Source organism: Dipodomys merriami, unplaced genomic scaffold, assembly GCF_024711535.1.
Source record: "Dipodomys merriami isolate MVZ:Mamm:240054 unplaced genomic scaffold, mDipMer1.0.p SCAF_136, whole genome shotgun sequence".
NCBI lineage: Eukaryota > Metazoa > Chordata > Mammalia > Rodentia > Heteromyidae > Dipodomys > Dipodomys merriami.
In genome coordinates, this window is record NW_027202671.1 from 57,828 (window position 1) to 77,904 (window position 20,077).

At 46.5% G+C, this 20,077-nt stretch overlaps 1 protein-coding gene across 3 annotated transcripts in view; it reads right to left on the bottom strand.

Moving 5' to 3' along the window:
- LOC138825205 (macrophage-capping protein) overlaps positions 1-10,845 on the bottom strand; it is a 28,381-nt gene extending 17,536 nt beyond the window's left edge. The window contains exons 1-2 of one of the 3 annotated variants that reach the window (XM_070019590.1): positions 10,761-10,845; positions 5,826-5,964 (exon numbers count right to left, since the gene is read on the bottom strand). The gene's annotated coding sequence lies outside the window, so the exon portion shown is untranslated. Of the gene's footprint in view, positions 1-50; positions 138-1,357; positions 1,447-5,825; positions 5,965-10,760 lie in introns of those variants that run through there. The other 2 variants (XM_070019588.1, XM_070019587.1) reach the window with 2 other exon arrangements.
- Positions 10,846-20,077: the final 9,232 nt, after the last annotated feature.

Sequence of the window (20,077 nt, forward strand, 5' to 3'; positions counted from 1 at the left end):
GTAGAGCTCACAAGACACCCTGTTTCCCACTCCCCAGCACCCCTACTCACCAGACCCAACAGGCACGTCTGTACAACCCCTGATGCTCCGGGTTAGTCACACTTCCTGGGTGGGGTCAATGGCTCCACAGCACTTTTTCCTCCTCCCCCTGACTTCTTGTCTGAATGCATTTGACTTTTTTTTTTTTCCTTAAAGCTCAGTGCTGAGGGCGTGGCTGGGGCTCTGACTTGTTCTTTGTGGTCTCCTGCCTGCCCCAGACAGTTCTGTTGCTAATCAGTCACCAGATGTCCACTGTCACAGAATCTGAGCGCAGAGCACTCAGGAACAGCCATAGAAATAAGCAGGGTGCAGGCTGCACTGGGGGCAGCCAACCCCTCCTACATCACAGTCTTGTCCCAGTGGCTGGCTCTGCAGAGGATACTGAGGCCCTGTGAACACAAGTGACCATCCACAGTCACACTCAGAGTAGGAGGCCAGTCAAGATAGTCTCCCATCTCCCTCAGACTCCATGGAGAAGGGCAAAATCTGGGTAAAGCTCCAGGAAAAAATGAACACCCCCAATTATGCAGCCACACAAGCGTGGCTTACTGCCCAGGATGCTGGCAGCCTGTTGTAGAAAACTGTAGGTCAACCTCTGGTTCCAGATAGAGCTTGGTGTGGAGGGTCAAGGTTTCTGCCCTGGCACTGGTAATTAAAATTTGGACCAAATCTTCACACTTAGTCAACCTTCAAACCAAATCCTAGCAAGAATTTAGCCTGAAACTGGATTGATGTGGTTTTTGGTTGGTTGGTTGGTTTTGTTGTGCTGGTACTTAGGCTTGAACTCAGGGCTTTGCATTTTCACTCTGCTTTTTCCACTCACAACTGGTGCTGAACACCACCTGTGGGATTAGACCTCCAAGCATCTCTGTGGCCTGTTGACACCAGTTTAAGCGCTCTCACTTAACCCTCATCTCAGTTCTTTTTGCTTTTAGGTGTTCTGTTTCCTTTTGTTTTTCCATATTGAGTCTCATGTTTTTGCCTGTTCAACTCAGCTGAAAACCTCTTACCTTGGCCTCTGGTATAGCTAGGATTACAGCCATGAACTACCACATCCTGGATCTTTTCTTTTTACTCAGATTTGGTCTTGCTACATTAGCCTAGCTGACCTTTAACTCTAGATCCTCCTGACCCAGCCTCCCTAGTATTGGGATTACAGAGAGTCATGGACACCATGCCTGGTTCCAAAAGACAGCCTTAAATACAAGATATTTGTATTTAAAGTTGGAATCCCAGGAAGGCCTTGTTCACACAAGCACCAGAGGCTGGGCAGACAACCTGGAAGGGAAGTTAAAAGCTGAATAGTTTGGCTACTTACCAACTGTGCTTTCTCAGGTCAGTTACTCAACTTCCTGTAGCCTCCTCGTAAAATGAGCATACAGAAGAATATGAAGATTAACTGAGAGCCTATAAATAATAAGCAAGTAATAGATGCTCAACAAATCTAGGCTTCTTTCTCTTCAGTTTGCTATTTATTTCATATCAGCAACAAAAGTTTTCTTTTGGGGGAGGGTTTGCCACAATGAGAATTTGTGAGGGGACCCTAGTAAGTGTACCTAGCACCTCTTGTCCCCCATTTGCCAGTTTAGTGAATAGTTCCGGGGGAAGAAAGTTACAGTATACCTCACCCCTTCCCCACCCCCCTTTACCTCCCTCTGAGGTTGTCATACTGGTTGTACCAGTGTGAACCTGGGTGGCTCCATTCTGTGCACCCACCCAGGGGACAGGATGAATGGGGATCACTGTTACCTACACGGAGGGTCTCTCCAAGCCAGAGAAAGTCCTATCATCACAGGAAGGGAGAAAAAAAAATGAGAGGATGACAAAGAAGGAGAAACATACTGGGACAGGCCAGGCAGCCCGTGGGTTTCTCCCCAGCCCCTGGGAACTCTAAAGCATATGCTAATAAATAATCTGCAATCTTTAGAACTTGTTTTCTTTTCTTTTTCTTTTCTGGTGCCAGTCCTGGAGCTTGAACTCAAGGCCTGAGTGCTGTCTCTGAGCATCTCTGCTCAAAGCTAGTGCTCTCCTAGCCACTTGAGCCACAGCTCCACTTCTGGATTTTGGGTGGTTAATTGGAGATTAGAGTCTAACAGGCTGTCCTGCCCAGGCTGGCTTCAAAACCACCATCCTCACATCTCAGCCTCCAGAGTAGCTAAGATTACAGGCATGAGCCACCAGCCCTCCATCTCTCCCCTTCCCTCCTCCCCTCTCTTTCGACTCAAAGTTTACTCCCACTGCAGTCTCCCCAGAACAAGACAGACTTTGTCTCCAAAGAAGAGAACACTTCGTTCGCATGACCTCGCTCTCTCCGGGCCAGGAGCTTGCCTGCAGGTGTGGACTGCTAGAAGACCCAGAATCAGTGAAGCCCCACCTTTACCCCCCACAGGCCGACCTCGGGTCTCAAACCAGAAGCCTAAGCGCCTGCTACTTGCCAGCTAGTGCTTGTGGCTCAGGCCATCCCCAGCCACCGCCCCAGGAGATGAGGGGCGGAAGCACCACAGTGAGTCAGAGGGAGGGGCTTGGCCGGCCAGTGCTGCGGATCTGCCCTCCCGGCCACTCTGAGACCCACACTGTGGGGCGCTGAGGGGGTGGGGCCTGGTGAGGGTGGGGCCTGGGGACGCTAAAGTCCAGCATGCCATTCGAAAGCTTTGCTTCAGGACCCGCATAAGAGATGACAAAGTGTGTGGGGAGGCCGGGGTAGGATCCACACCTCCCTTCCCAGCTATCACTGCAAGTCAGCTGCTCCTGTCAGCTGTTTCCCCTCAGGTCCTTCTCTTCCTTCTCTCCTCAGGCCCACCCTGCTTCTAGTCGTGAAAAACAGCCGGGAGTCCTTTACATGCAACAAGCTATATCTTACTTTAAAAGAGAATTTATTTCAAAATATAGACTCAAAAAAATCTTCCAAAAGTACTATACAGTAACCAGGTGCTGGTGTCTCATGCCTGCAATACTAACTATTCAGGAAGCTGATATCCAGAGCATCACCCTTTGAAACCAACATGAAATGCCATCTCCAAAATAACCAGCAAAATGCTGGGCTGGAGGCATGACACAAGTGGTAGAGTGTAGCTAAAGAAGCAAGCCAGCAAGCAAGCGATAGGCCCTGAGCTCAAATGCAAGGGCAGTAGATAGACAGTACCAAACACACACACACACACACACACACACACACACACACACACACACACACACACACACACAACCTAGATGGATTTTGAAAGCATTCTGCTAAAACAGCCAGTCAACAAAGAATTACACATTGTATGACTCCATTTACAGAAATATCCCAAACAAGCAAATCCATGGAAATAGAAAGTATGTTAATAGTTGCCTACAGGCAGAAGGAATTCAGGAGGATGGGTAGGAAGGGGTGGCTGCTAATTTATTCAGGATAATAAAAATGTTTCAGAAATATATCGTAGTGATGGTTACACAATCCTAAATGTACTAAAATACTGATATTACACTTGAAATGAGTGAACTATATATAGCTTATATCATAACAAGCAAACAAGGTTTAGTAAAAAAAAAAAATCTTCATAACCTTAAATGGTAAAGCACCATTGCTCCTGCACCCCACTTTTTTTTTTAATGGTCATACGGCTTGAAGTGAGGGCCTGGGCACTATCCCTGAACTCTTTTGCTCAAAGGCACTCTACCACTTTGAGCCACAGCTCCATTTCTGGTTTTGTGGTGGTTAATTGGAGATAAGAGTCTCACATTTTCCTGCCCAGACTGGCTCTGAACTGTAATCCTCAGATCTCAGCCTCCTGAGTAGCTAAGATTACAGTGCCTGGCTGCACCCCACTTTTTATTAAAATAATGTGGAACCTATCCACCATCTTCAGGTAAATAGGGCTTCTCACTATAGTAAATGTGCCTCCCCCTTGCTTTTTGTTGTTTGAATTCTTTGGTACTAGAGTTTAAAATCAGGGCATCTGACCTATTGGGGCTACCACTTAAGCCAAGTCCTTAGACCTATCCCAAACTCCCTTTTTAAGAAAAAGTACCACTCTGTGGCACAGACTGCCTGGAGATTGAGAGCTTCTTGCTTCCATCTCCCTAGTGCTGGTGGTGTTCACCACTCCCAAAACCCAGCTTGTACTTTCCCTTTTAAAATTTAGCTCCCCAAGGCCTCGAACTTTTCTTCAGAGGCTTGAGTTCAGATTGTAATGGGTGGAATCTACCAAACACTTCACTCATAACCTGGGTAAAAGAGTTTAACTAAACACACACACACACACACACACACACACACACACACACACACACACACACACACAATCCCATTTATCTGATCCTTAAAGCGAAGTGCAGTCCAGAATTGTCCATTTAATGTCTTAAACAGAGGAGACTTCCTTTCTGGATTTGCTTCTGTGAAGTTGACAAATTTGTCAAATAATTTTTTTTTTCCAACTTATGGGGGAGTACGCGTCTAGAACTCAGGAGTATGGGGCAAAAGGATCATGAGTTCCAGGACAGCCTGCTATATAGCAAGATACTATCAAATTTAGATAGTTGACTAACACACACACACACGCACACACCAGGGGAAGGTACATATATAGGTATGTGTGTATCTCAGCCATCTCACGTGTAATCAGCATGTAATAATCATGGACCAAGGGGGTGAACCCTGGCCAGAGAGCTCCACTTTTGGTGTCCCAATTTGCCCATCCTAGACGCTGGTTCTGCAGACGCTAGTATCTATATAGTGTGTCGGTCATGAGAAGCTTGCACAAACTGGTGGAGGTGCAGATTCCGGGTTGGTTGGTACACCAGAACTGGGAAAGACACGTACTCCAGTTCGGCTCCGCCTGCCCAAGGCCGAGTGAGTATAAACTACAAGTCCCAGTAGACAGCGCGCCAAAGGGGCGGGGTCTTGGGAGCTCGGGTCTGCGACGCAGCTAAATCCAGGTTCAGAAGTCCAGAAGGACAAGATTAGAACTCTGGAGACGATACTGTGGCTGCGATACAATTATTTACACACACACACACACACACACACACACACACACACACACACACACACACACACACACACACACACACACACACACACACACACACACACACACACACACGGCGCGTGCGCGTACACGTGAAGTCTCTGTCTCCCTCCCCTAGGAACTACAAACCCCAGCAGGCAGCGGGCGGCCTCGGGGCGGGGCCTCGAGTGCTCCTCTCCTTGAGGTGTTAGGCAGGGTAGGATATCCGGGTCTCCGACAGGGTCTGCGAGTTGAGGACAGGGGTCTCATCTCCTGAAGTCATGGTTATGCGCCCCTGCACCTGGGCTTGACCCTGGAGTTGCTATGCCAACTCTCCTCTACGAGCCGGAGCCCCGCCCTCCCCCCCCCCCAGGCTGGGGCCGCTGGGGCGGAGGCTGGTAGGTGGGGACTTGGGCCCACACTTGGTAGAGATGTGGAGTGTGCCCTTATGAAGCCTCCTCCATCTCCTGGAGCAAATTTCCTGTCCTAGAGAGAGAAGCATCCTAAACCCTAAGATGGGGACTAAGCCTGCCACGGATCCTTGGTGGCCTGCAGGTCTCCTGGAGAAAAGCCCTCCACATCCCAGGATGTAAGTCCCTGTCTGTTGGGGCCTTGCCCCCCAGGTATCAGCTTTACACAGCGAAGTCAAGGTGCTGGATGAGAAGCTTCCTGGAAGTGTATAACCAAGGCACTTGCATTCAGCATCCTCTTCCTCAAGGGCTTCAGCTCACAATTCTGCCTCAGGTGTCACAACTCTTCTCCTGACTTACCAGGCTGCAGAAGGGATTTACCTACCTTTGGTGCAAATCAGCCTGCTGGTGAGATGAGCTGTTCTGAGAACCTACTTCATCCCCCCTCGCTGGCCAGGGCAGCCTCTCTCCAGAGACCTCTTCTCAGCTGATTTCTGGCTCCCAAGTGGTGGCTCAGGTTACACCTGTATCGGGAACAGTGACACCACAGTGGCCAGGAACACAATGGACTGTCTTTAACCCCATTTTCAGCTTTTAGACTTCCTGATCTGGGCATATACTGTTCATGCCTAATCCTCAAGATAGGTAGAAAAATATATAGGTGATAAGGACACAGCCATGACCCTATAATGTCAATGAGATTTCTCTCTTATGTAGTTAGGTTAAGACTGCCTACTTCTAAAAATATTCCCTTTAATCTTGAAATAATCTGTAGTTTCTCCTGAAGTGATAATTAAAGTATATGTCCCAGATTCTCGTAGTAGCAAGAATGAGGTTTATATTAACTGGCTGAACATTCCCATTTCTTTCTTTTTTTTTTTTTTTGTCGGTCATAGGGCCTGAACTCTGGGCCTGGGTGCTGTCCCTCAGCTCTTCAGCTCAAGGCTAGTGCTCTACCACTTGAGCCACAGCACCATTTCCGGTTTTTCTGCTTATATGGTGCTGAGGAATCGAACCCAAGGCAAGCACTGTACCACTGAACCACCTTCCCAGCTCGCATTCCCATTCCTGTCTGGGAATTTCTGGAAGACTTGTTTTTCTGCACACTTTCTGCTAAGACCTTAAGCAGATGCTGTTAGCTCACACTTGTAATCCTAGATACTCAGGAGGCTGAGATCTGGAGGATTGTTTTTCACAGTCAGCCTGAGAAAGAAAAGTAAACAAGACTTTTCTCTCCAGCTAACTGACAAAATGCTGGGGTGAAGGTATGTCTCGAGTGGTAGCACACCAGCCATAAAAGCACAAAGCCTTTAGTTGAAGCTCCAGTACTGACATACATACATAACAACTAGTCATTATTAAGTAGCCTCTTCCCTTAGAGAAGACAAACAACTACTATAAACTCTTGAGATAATCTTTCTATGTAGCCCATGATATCCTTAAAATTTATGGTCCCCCTGCCTCAGCCTCCTAGCTGCTAGGATTCCAGGCTTGACTCCACATTTTAAACATATGTAAACATATGACATACTGAAATGCTATTGCTTGAGTCTTTGGACTCTACAAGCCCATTATCTCAAAGAAAGTACATTTTTTGGCTGTTCCAGAAAAAGATGGATTAAGAAGTTGTATTTTCCAACTCTTCAAATATTACAAACATAAAGTAGAATATTCTTCTAAATCTAAGGAATAAGCAAACATGATGGTGTACCTGTAATCTTAACACTCAGGAAGCTGAGGTAGAAAGGTAATGAGTTTGAGGCTAGCTTTGGATAGGGATACATAATAAGACCCTGGCTCCAAAAAGCAAAACTAACCAGACAAAAAAATCTTAGGAGTAGGTCTTAAAATGTGGCTTAGTGGTAGAGTGCTTGCCTAGCATGCATGAAGCCTGGGTTCGGTTCCTCTGTACCACATAACCAGAAAAAGCCAGAAATGGTTCTGTGGCTCAAGGGTAGAGTGGTAGCCTTGAACAAAAAAGCAGCTTAGGGACAGTGTCCAGGCCCTGAGTTCAAGCCCCAGGACTTGTAAAAAAAAAAAAAAAAAATCTTAGGAGTAATGAATTACATCCAATTTTTTAAAAATAAGATTTTATTGTTATTATTAAGATGTGCACAGAGGGATTACCAATTCATAAGTTAGGTAATAAATACATTTCTTTTTTGGACAATGTCATCCCTTCTTTCACTTTCCCCCAGTTGAAACACTCAATTTTTAAAAAAGGTTTCCCTTTCTAAAATATAACCATCCAGCAAATAAAGGATATATGACATTTTAGTACAGAAACACTAGAACTTCACTTAGGAAAATGGTATATTTTTGTAGTTGGTGGTAAGATTTTTTTTTTTTTGGTCAGCCATGGGGCTTGAACTCTGGGCCTGGGCGCTGTCCCTCAGCTCTTCAGCTCAGGGCAAGCGCTCTACCACTTGAGCTACAGCGCCACTTCTGGATTTCTGGTGGTTTATTGGAGATAGGAGTCTCACGGTCTCTCCTGCCCAGGCTGGCTTTGAACCGCAATCCTCAGATCTCAGCCTCCTGAGTAGCTAGGATTACAGGCGTGAGCCACCAGCGCCCGGCTGGTGGTAAGATTTTTGTGTTTATATAAAATAATTCAAGATGACCATTGTATTTTAAAGCTGTTCCTTCATGTGCTTTCCTGATTTGAATAGAAACTCACTGGTTTCTGTAGAAGCTTGCTTGTAGGACTGAGTCACAGGAAAGGTATAACATACCTAAAAGACATTTGGCTAGAGAAGTGTTTTCTTGAAACTCGGAAGCAATTGGCTATCACCTGATGCATGAAAACATTTGTCAGCCAATTCAGTCTTAACAGTTACTCACAGAATCTGGGCTTCCAGGAAGAGAGGCCTTGGCTGGGACTGAAGGGATAGGACATCTTTTCAGGCTTTTCTCTATGTGGTACTGAATGCCAGTCCTAATTCCTGAAGATCTCAAGGCCAGGGTGCAGTTAAAGTTGCAGGACGGTGTTATTAGAGCATTTTAGGAAATGTAGCTAAGGATAGGCACAGCAAAAGTTGGGTTCTTTACCCTTGGGTTACTTCTCTGTAGCATCGTGATAATTAGGGCCTGGGCCTTGCTTGATGTCACTTCCTCTAGGAGCCTCCACATCTTGGGAAATGAGCAACGGGCTCAACAGGCTGTTCTCACCACCAGGGGTCACCCTTTCCCTTACAGACTATTTAAATGCTTCTAATGGCTTTGGTGGAGCAGACTAAGGCCTTGTGTATATAATTAAATAGCTTTGGCCAATGCCCAGCACCCATCTCCTGTTTAGTTTCTCAGCTTTTCTGTTAGTAAAAGGTAGAGTGGGAGATCTCAGGGCCCTGGGGGAAGGAAGGAGGAAGGTTGTAGGAAGGGGAAACATCTGTGATCTGGACTCCTAAAGGGGAGGGTAAGAAGTCAGGCCAATGTCCAAAACTGTTCTTCCTTATCAGTCCTGGGAGAAGGAAAGTGCTGGGAATAGGAGATGCTTGACTACCAGGCTCTGACCTGGAGGAAGCTCAAACAGGCCCATATAACATCTGTGGGAGATTGGGGTTGGATGGAATGCTTGGAAAAGTGGTCAGGAAGGAAGTTACCTTCTATGGAAGGCAAATAGAGGGAAAGACCCAGTGGGATGTGGGAAGTCAGAAGGTAGCCAGTGAAGACAGCTTGTGATTACTGTTTTTCATTTAGAGATGAAGGCTGTTTTCAGTAGATCAACAGGTAATGACCCTCATGGTGCCTTCTGTCTAGGCCTAGTGATTGGTGACATATGGGCAGGAAAGGAACAAGGAAAGGCACTGTTGGTGGAGAGGAAGACTTTCTCTAGGTGGTAAAAGTGAGCAAGATTTGAATATGCGTTTGGAACAAATATTGCAGGAGAGCCTACTTACTGTGTGTCAGGCCCTTGGAATTTGATTGTGAACCTTAGACATGACAGCTATCTATTTATAGAGCTTATGGTCAAGTGGGGGTGTCTTCAGTATATTTGTGAAATAAATCCATCAGCCTAGTTACTGTGGGAGTTGTGAGGGTAGGTCTGGGAGGTCCTGGGAGGACTGGTCTGGAACACCCTCTGAGAAAAGGTTCCCCTAATCTAAGGCCTGCAGAAAGAGGGCTGAAGGAGGCAAGGTGTTCCTAGAGAGCAAAGGCAAATGCGTAGCCCCCAGATAAAAAGGAGGTCCTGAGCTGAGAAGGATTGGAAGAATCCATGTGTTGTTCTGTTTCCCCCCAGCACCCCCCCCACACCCAGGATTCCTGAGTATCTGCCATCTCCTTCTGTCTGCAGAATTGTAGTAGTAGGCTAATGGATCAAGATAAAAGACAGTTCAAGAACGTGGTGACACACACAGAAATCCCCTCATGAGGGAGACTGAGACAGGAGGATTATGATTCTGAGGTCAGCCTAATCCATGTAAAAGAACAAAAGGAAGTCAGAGAGGAAGCAGAATGAGCCGCTGAGAGATGTGCAGCACAAAGCTGAAGAGGACAGGATTGGGAGAAGGAGGGTCATTTGGAGGAGAGCCATTTGTGGATAGTGTCTTTATTGTACTTTTGCTTGGTAATTTTTTTAAGTGTAATGTATATATAGAAGTATCCTTTTTGTCTTCTTCCTTTCAATTGTGTTTTGCTATATATTAAGAAAATTCTTCACTGGGAGCCCATGGTTCACACCTGTAATCTTAGCTACTCAAGAGGCTGAGAACTGAGGATCATGGTTCAAAGCCGGCCATGGCAGAAATGTCCATCAGACTCTCATCTCCAATCAACCACCAGGAAATGAGAAGTGGTGCTGTGACTCAAAGTGGTAGAGCTCAGGGACAACACCCAGACCCTGAGTTCAAGCTGCACAACAGACAAAAAAAAAAAGTCCTTCCTCAGTTTGCAATATGTGGACTAGGTAAGATTCTCAATTTCTTCCAACTGAAATTTCCCTAAATTACAGGATGCTGAATGGGCCACTTGAGTCCCAGTCATACTAGAAGTCATGAGACCTGGGGGCTGAAGTCAGCAGAGGCCTGATCTTACAATCATTGAGCCCTAGAGTCACATTAGGGCTTTGGTCAGATCTGCAATTCAGCCAGATATACTATAAGGAAGTTCCAAAGAAGGGCAAGGCAGGGGAGTGGCGCAAATTCGCACCACCCTCTAGGGCAGAGGGAAGCAGGGCAGTGCTGGGCTGGTGCCCTTTAACCTTAGAGGGCAGAAAAAGCCAGCCTCAACTCAGCCTCCAATGAGTCTGAGAATAGAAGGCCTACCCTCTGGGGAAAAATAGAGAGAAACGTTATTGTACATCACAGTCTCAAGGTATTTTCACCTCAGAAGATGGAGGTAGCATAGCCCAGACTTCTGAAAATCAGTTGTCCATGCACCAGGGATAGGCTTGGGGGCTGTCTGTCCCTCTAGCCATTCTTCATCACAGATGTCACCGAGGAAACTGAGTCCCAGGCCTGGGAAGGAAGCATGGTAGGAGAAAGTGTGGACACAGTTGGCTTGTGTAGACCAAACTCTTCATCCACCAGCCTTGGACAGCACCTTCCTGACACACCCCCTTCCTGCAGGATTGTCTCTGACATCATGTACTGGACCACACAGTTCAGTGGACACCTGAAACATCTTGGGCCTCCATCTTGGCTGCCTGTATTCCCTTCCCTCATTGGGCTCTGTCTCTGCCCCCAGCTCTCCTCTCCCATCCCCCATCCCTCATGGTCAGGACTTTCCCCATGCCATTGCCTCTTGTTCAGAAAGTTCTCCCATCCCTCTTTCTGCTCCATCTAAACTTCTACCTCAGGGCTGGGAATGTGGCTTCGTGGTAGAGTGCTTGCCTAGCATGCAGGAAGCCCTGGATTCAATTCCTCAGTATCGCATAAACAGAAAGAGCTGGAAGTGGCACTGTGGCTCAAGTGGAAGAGTGCTAGCCTTGAGCAAAAGAAGCTCAGGGACAGTGCCCAGGCCCTGAGTTCAAGCCCCAGAAATGGCAATAAATAAACAACAAACTCCTACCTCCTCTATGAATCCCCACTCCCAGGAGAAGAATCCTTGCATTACCAGCACCCTTGGGGGTTTCCACCGCTCTCAACTTCCTTGGCTAAGGGAAACCTGGCTGTCCTCACTTCTAGCCTGGCCTCCCATTTCCAGAGTCCTGGCTGTTCCTAGTATATCTGTTCCTGTCCCTGCTTCCTTACTGTGGGACTCTAGATTAATCTCTCCCTTCCTCCTTTCCTCCCTCCATTTTTTTTTCTAGTTTTACTGATTAACTCTGTGTGTGTGTGTGTGTGTGTGTGTGTGTGTGTGTGTGTGTGTGTGTGTGTGTGTGTGTGTGTGTGTGTGTGTGTGTGTGTGTGTGTACACCATTACTGAGGCTTGAACTCAGGGGCTGGGCGCTGACCCTTAACCTTTTCCACTCAAGGCTGGTACTCTACCAGTTGAGCCATAGATTCTGGCTTTTATTTTGGAGATTAACTGGAACTTCGACTCATAAGGGCTTTCCTGCCCAGGCTGGCATTGAACATTTTTCTCAGATCTTAGCCTCCTGAGTAGCTAGGATTACAAGTGTGAGCCACCTGGCTCACATTACCTTTAAAAAAAATTTTTTTTTTTTTTGGCAGTCCTGGGTCTTGAACTTAGGGCCTGGTCACTGTCCTGAGTTTCTTTTTGCTTAAGGCTAGCACTCCACCACTTGAGCCACAGCGTGTCTTCCAGCCTTTTCTGTTTATGTGGTACCAAGGAATTGAACCCAGAGCTTCATGCATGCTAGGGCAAGCACTCCACCACTAAACTACACTCCCAATTCTTTCATTAATTTTTTTTTTTTTTTTTTTTTTTGTCAGTTGTGGGCCTGAACTCTGGGCCTGGGCGCTGTCCCTCAGCTCTTCAGCTCAAGGCTACTGCTCTACCACTTGAGCCATAGCACCACTTCCAGCTTTTTCTGCTCATATGTTGCTGAGGAATTGAACCCAGGGCCTCATGTGAGCTAGGCAAGCACTCTACCACTGAGCCACCTTCCCAGCCCCTTTCATTAACTTTTTATTTTTATTTTATTTTATTTATTTATTTATTTTGTCGGTCATGGGCTCGAACTCTGGGCCTGGGCACTGTCCCTCAGCTCTCCAGCTCAAAGCTAGTGCTCTACCACTTGAGTCACAGCATCCAGAGTTCAGGCCCCACAATTGACAACAATAATAATAATAATAATAATTTATGCTAGCTAGCCACTGATGATTCATGTCTGTAATCTTAGGTACTCAGAAGCTGAGATCTGAGGATCAAAGTACAATGCTAGTCCAGGCAGAAAAGTCTATCAGAGTCTTAACTCCAATAACCAGCCAAAAGCCAGAAGTGAAGGTATGGCTCAAGTGGTAGAGCACCAGCCTTAGCAAAATAAGCTAAGGTACAGTTCCCAGGCCCTGAGTTCAAGGCCCAGCATATACACACACACACACACACACACACACACACACACACACACACACACACACACACACACACACACACACACACACACACACACACCCCCACATAATTTAAAAGTCTCTAGAGTCTAGAAGTAAAGCTATGATACTGGATTCTACCTGGTCCTACCTTCCCAGGAGACACCATTCTCGGGCTCCATTTTTTGAGCATCATGTCATCCCCTAGTAAGACCTCAGTGATGCTGTGGTTTTATCTGTAGATTAGAGTCCATCATTGAAAGTACAAGAAAGCATCTGTGGGCTGGGAATGTGGCTTAGTGGTTGAGTGCTTGCCTAGTATGCATGAAGCCCTGGGTTTGATTCTGGTTCAAGTGGTAGAGTGCTAGCCTTGAGCAAAAGAAGCTCAGAGACAGTGCCCAGGCCCTGAGTTCAAGCTCCAGGACTGGGAAAGCAAGGAAGCAAGAAAGGAAGGAAGGAAGGAAGGAAGGAAGGAAGGGAGGAAGGAAGGAAGGAAGGAAGGAAGGAAGAAGAAAAGCAAGTATCTGTAGCTAGTTAAGGTTGAAAAATAGTTAATTATAAACATACCATAGCTAGAAGGACACCACCTGCTGTGGGTCCTGTGGGTCCAGGGCCCAGGAAGAGGATGGGGGAGGGAGGGGACCTTGGCAGAACACTTGGAGGCCATTGCCAAGATTCTGTGTACAGATCCTCAAGGACTTCATCTTGACTGCCATTGGCCTCTGAGAGGAGCATGCTGGCGTCTGTCTGCTCCCACCAGCAGCTGAGCTAACTTCTGACCCCACTGACAGTCCTGTGCTTGGAATGGGACAAGGGGAACATTTAATTCAGATACACAATAGCATCCAGTAGTAGTGCATTTAATGGTTCCTTGAATATCTCCTGTCTGCTATCCAGAAGCCAATCTTTAAGACTTCCTCCTGCCCACACCTTGCAAAACTAACAATAGTCCAGTAGTTCAGCTAATCATTTAGAGTGCCTTGGATATTTTTTCTATTTATTTTAGAGTAAATTGCTCTTGAACATTCTCTGGACTCACCTATTGAGTGATTACAAAGAAAGATTAGGTTTTAAAGTACTAGGTCCAGGAAATGGTGCTGTAGCTCAAGTGGTAGAGCGCTTGCCTTGAGCTGAACAGCTGAGGGACAGCACCCAGGCCCAGAGTTCAAGCCCCACGACCGACAAAAAAAAAAAAAAAAAAAAAAAAAGAAGGAAAAAAAAAAGAATAAAGTACTAGGTCCAAATTATTTGTATTGAGAATTTTATGTTTAATAATTCTGTTCAGAGGGAGAAAATTCCTATAGCTCACAGTATCTCCAGGAGTGCCAGAGAAGCTGTCAGAAATAATGTCCTGAAGAATCTAGCCTAGCAGAGGCTCCCTGGGTCAGACACCACAATATGCAAACAACCATAGGCCTCAGGCCTCTGGAAACGGGGGTGACTGTCACCACCCTCCCCAAGGTAGAGTCCTCTTTGTGTCTGATTCAGCTCATAGGGAGCTGGTGGCTGTATTCCTAGCTACTCGGGAGGCTGAGGTCTGAGGATTGAGGTTTGAGGCCAGCCCAGCAGAAAAGTCTTTGAGCTTTTTATCTCCAATTAATCAACATAAAGCCAGAAGTGAAGTTGTGGATCATGTAGTTGAGCTCCAGACTTGAGTGGAAAAAGCCAAGAGAAAGCTTGAGACCTTGAGTTCAAGCCCTAGTCCTAGCACAAAAAGAGAGACAGAGAAAAAGGAGAAAGAAGGAAGGGAGGGAGGAAAAGGAAAAGCCTAGCAGATTCATCTGACTAAAGGAGGCTGGGAAGGCACAGTGGCTTCTGCGAACAGAAGCCTAAGGTGGAGAACCCACCAAGTATATGAAATGCTCAATAGTCAAAAAGAACTCACCTGTCCTCATTGGATCTCCAGGAGCCCAGCCACACACATCCTAGCAGCTCTTCCTCCATATGCTGCTCTCTTTCCTCTGAGAGCTGTCTCCTTCAGGTCCTCAGAATCCCCTGACCCAAACTCCTTCTCAAGTGCCTCCCCCTCCACTCATACCAGGGATCTCAGCTAGACCTGTCCACCTTCTCTGTGGACCACTACGTCAATGGCTGCACCCCAAGTTCAAGGAGTTCATGGAGAGCTCACATTTATGTGTCAACTCTCAAGCACCTTTCCTCTCTCAATGAGGAATGCTTTGGGGATTTTTTTGTTCTAGTTGTTGTTGTTGTTCGTTACGATTTTCTGCTGGTGGTGGGGCTTGAACTGAGGGGCCTTGGTGTTGTCCCTGAGCTTTTTTGCTCAAGGCTAGAGCTCTACCACTTGGGCCACAGCTCCACTTCCAGCATTTGGGCAGTTAAATTGGAGATTAGAGTCTAATCTCCAAAGACTAATATTCTTGGGCTGGGTTGAAACCAGGATCCTCCAATCTGAGCCTCCTCAGTAGCTAAGATTACAGGCTTGAACCACCAGTGCCCAGAGAAAAATGCTTTGTTAGTGCTCCTATTTACACAAGAGGAAATGGAAGCCCAGAGAGCTGACATCAATCCTCTCCATCACTCACAGAGACGCCTGGAGGGCAGGGCCTGTGTTCCATTCCTCCTCTGCCAAGACTTATGTTCTCAAGAATTGCATGTGATTCTAAAAATTGTCCCACGAGTCTTGGCTTGGAATGTTTCCAACAGAACACTGTTTCTCAAACTTGGCTTTTTGTAAGACAGATCTAAGATGCCAGTTAAAAATAATGTAGACTTCCTGGAAGATCGAAGTCTTACAATCTTGGGAAGGGTTTGGGGACCCAAAGATACTAGACAGGTGTTCTACCACTGAGCTATATCCCCAGTCCCCTCCCCATTTTTTGTTTTATTTTAAGTAGGATCTTGCTCTCTAGCTCAGAGTGGCCTTGAGGTTAGGGATTTGGAGCAATCTTTCTGCCTCAGTCTCCTGAGTGCTGGGATTACAGCATCATTTCTCTGAGTTACATACACAGATATATACATATATACATATATATATGTACATATCTTTTTATAGATATATACATGACTAATATTGAAGCCTGAGTTCAGGCCTTCCTGCTTATTAGTCATTTTACCGCTAGAGCCATACCTTTTTGTTTGGGATATTTTTTTTTCGTTCCAGTCTCCACTTGATGAAATCCTCCTACATTCTCCTTCCCACAAAGCTGGGATCATAGGCATATGTCAACACATTTCACTTATTGATTGAGGTGTGGTCTTGAGAACTTTTGGTTGTGCTAGCTTCAAACTGTGATCTTCTTGATCTTGATCTCCGAAATAGCTAGGGTTACAAGAATGAGCCACTGTGCCACCAAGGGACCTTCAGCAATTCTTATTATCAGGCAAATGGCAAAATCTTTGTTTGCTTTCAAAAGATATATTTATACTACTCTGGGCCAGTACAGTTGGGTCTGTTCTCACGGGGGGTTCAGTGGCTGAGATCTGCGCATTTTGAAGCATCTGGAAGGACTAGAAACTTTCAAAATATAAGCAACTGGCCAGGCACTGGTGGCTCATGCCTGTAATCCTAGCTACTCAGGATGCTGAGATCTGAGGATTTCAGTTAGACAGCAGGAAAGTCTATGAGACTCTTATCTCCAATTAACTTCCAGAAAACTGGAAGTGACACAGTGGCTCAAGTGGTATAGCGCTAGCCTTGAGCAAAAAAGCTCAGGGATGGGGCTGGCAAGGTGGCTCAGTGGTAGAGTGCTTGCCTTGCATGCATGAGGCCCTGGGTTCGATTCCTCAGCACCACATAAGCAAAAAGAAAAAAGCCGGAAGTGGCACTGTGGCTCAAGTGGTAGAGCGCTAGCCTTGAGCTGAAGAGCTGAGGGACAGCATCCAGGCCCAGAGTTCAGGCCCCACGACTGAACCCCCCCCCCAAAAAAAAAGCTCAGGGACAGTACCCAGGCACTGAGTTCAAGCTCCACAACTGCCAAAAAAAAAAAAGTATCTATGGTATGGACAAAGTAATCCTGTGCCCAATACGTAAAGAAGAGGTCTAAATATGTCTGTGATTAACAAGATGCCCAGCCCTGAAGGGCTGCCCAACAGACAAGGCCACTGGAGTAGGCCAGCTTCCTGCCCCGCACCCAGGTCTGTGCAGCAAGTGCTCCAGCCAAGAGGGCACAAACTCCATCCTCCACCTCAGATCCTATCATTCACCCAGGCCTCAGTATTTTCCTATGCAAAGCCCTAAACAGGGAGGAGGTGGCTGAAGAGGAAAGCTTGATCAATTTGGGGTTTGTGGTGAGTGCTATCCAGAACCTTCAGTTCATTCTACCTGTGGACTCTGATCCCATAGGAGGCCCCACTAAGTAAGGGAAGTTGCTCCCTGCCTTGTGGAAGATAGGTCATCTGGGGAGTGAAGGGCAAGGAATAGATCCAAGTCCTTAACCTCAACTGACAATTGTTTCTTTATCCTTTTTTTTTTTTTTCAGTACTGGAATTTGAACTCTGGGCCTTGCTTGCTAAGCAACTATGCCTCATCTCCTCAGTGATTCTTTTTTTTGGGGGGTCTGGTCGTGGGGCCTGAACTCTGGGCCTGGGCACTGTCCTTCAGCTCAAGGCTAGCGCTCTACCACTTGAGCCACAGCGCCACTTCTGGCTTTTTTCTTTTTGCTTATGTGGTGCTGAGGAATCAAACCCAGGGCCTCAGGCCTGCAAGGCAAGTGCTCTACCACTGAGCCACCTTCCCAGCCCTACTCAGTGATTCTTATGGCTCGTTAAGTGTCATTGGCCTCTAGGTCCCAGGAAGCACTTGGCCTTTTTCTCTTAAGGTTATGTCCTGCTGGGGGCTGGTGGCTCATGCCTGTATCTTAGCTACTCAGGAGGCTGAAATCTGAGGATTGAGGTTCAAAGCCAGCCTGGGCAGGAAAGTTCGTGAGACTATCTCCAATTAACCACCAGCAAACCAGAAGTACCACTGTGGCTCAAGTGGTACAGCACTAGCCTTGAGCTGAAGAGCTCAGGGACAGTGCCCAAGCCCAGTCCAAGCCCCACAACCAACAACAACAACAACAAAAAAAGGTTATGTCCTACTCCAACTCCCCATGCAAGTTACCTGGGCTTTGTTTTTACTTTGTGCCAACAGCTAGTGCATCCACAAAGTGAAAAATACAAGAAAGGAAGAGGCCTATAAGTTTCAATATTCACGATCATGGTCTGAATTTCCTCGTTTCTTGTTGTTTTGCTTTTTGGTTCCAGTACTGCGGCTTGAACTCAGCTTTTTCATTCAAGGCTGGAGCTCTACTACTACTTAAGCTATAACTCTGCTTCTGGCAGGTGACAGGGACTTGATGAAAACTTTTAGAGGTAAAATCCCACCCCCAGGTAGATTCCTAGAAGCAGGGGCAGGGACTTGAACAATAGATTACCAGACCTGCCATACCTGTACCATGAACTCAGGAGACTCTTTGAACTCGAGCTCCTTGTGACCCTATCTCCTGACTGTGACCTTATTTAGGCCCCAGCACTTCAGCGGCCAATGCACCATGTCTCCTGCCTCCTGCCTCTCCTCCGGTTACCATGGCATCCCTCTTCAACTTTCCATTAGAGTTGATCTCGTTTGTTCAGAATGTTTTTCTGCTCTTTCTTTACCACCCTTGTGGCTCAGTTTCCTATCAGTTTTAAGTGCATTGAAGGCTGCACATTTTTTGGGGACATGTATCTGCTCATAGTCACTGGCTTTCTAATAAAGACTCCAGATTCAACCACTCAAAATGTGGCTTCTCTGTATCTCCCCATCAAATTACTGTCAAGTAATATGAGTCTCACAGATTTTTCCAGCCCTGGCTGGCTGAATCTCTATCCTCAAGTCTCAGCCTCTGGAGTAACTAGGATTACAAGCATGAGCCACTGGTACCCAGCTCTCATTTTCTGGTTTAAACAGAGTCAAACACCAGACCCCACCCTTCCTTTTATCCCAACATGTCTCAGAAGTCAATGTTCCAAATTCATGGAGTGACTTCGAAATCATGAACCCCTTAAGGAATCTCCAGTGGCTAGGCGACAGGGTCCTGATTCCCTCCTAGATGAGGTAGGAGGACGTCCATTGTTTACCCTTCAGGTTCTGGAGCCTCACATCCATCACTGAGTGCATGACCTCAGGAAAGATATGCAATTTATCAAGGCCTTAGTGTTATAGACTGTAATTGTGCCACAAACACGATTCATATATTGAAGACCTAATGCCCAATGTGCCTATGATAGGACTGTTTTGGGCCTTACTCCAACAGCTCTGCTGACTTCATAAGAAAAGGGAGTGCATACCAGCTTTGTTCTCTCTTTAGACATGTGCAGACAAGGGGCCATGTGAGGACATGGGGAGGCTGCTGTCTCCAAGCCAGGAAGAGCAGCCACACCAGAAACCAACCCTGATGGCACCTTGATCTTGGACTTTCATCCTCCAGAATTGTGAGGAAATAAAAGATCTGTTGTTTAAGTCACCAGTCTGTGCTATTGTTATGGTGGTCCAAGCTGACTAATGCACTCCATTTCTTTGTTTAAAGAGATAAAACTAGAACTTGCATCATGGGGTTATTTTGAGAGCACAATGAGGAAGCACACATGTAATGCCTGCCTGTTTTATTTTCGATGGGTGTCTTCACCACCTGGAATAGCACCTAGTACATAGAGAGTGTTTGGTGATGTGTCCACTGGATGAATAAACACATCCATCAATAATAATAATAATAAAGCTGTCACTGAACATGACAGTTCTAACTTTTATGTCTTTGATCATTGATCACCACTCACCAGCAAATGACAAGTGTAAGGATTTTAAAAAATTGTCTGAAAGGGGCCTACCTAGTAACACATGCATTTTGGAAATGGGACATTGGGCCAGCTTCCTTCTGGAGGACTTGGGGGGTAGGGGGGAGTAGCAACACAGAAGCTAGGTCTCATCTGGGAGTGTCCTGAGTGAAGTCCATTTGGAATGGGAGGCCACCCACCTTCCGGGTGCTTAAGAGATGCAAATAATATTGATAGAAGGGGATAGGGAACAAAAGGGCCCCTATGCCTCACACCTTTTGTGCCAAATCCTGGACTACTGGAAGGCAGAGCTCATCTAATCCAGCCATGGTGAGACTTGGTCCCAGAACAGCTCCAGGCACACAAACCTGCCTGGTTCTGGGGTGGGAGGGCGGGGGAGAACTCTGGGCAGGGAGAGGTGTCCTAATCCCAATAGTACTAACTATCCTTT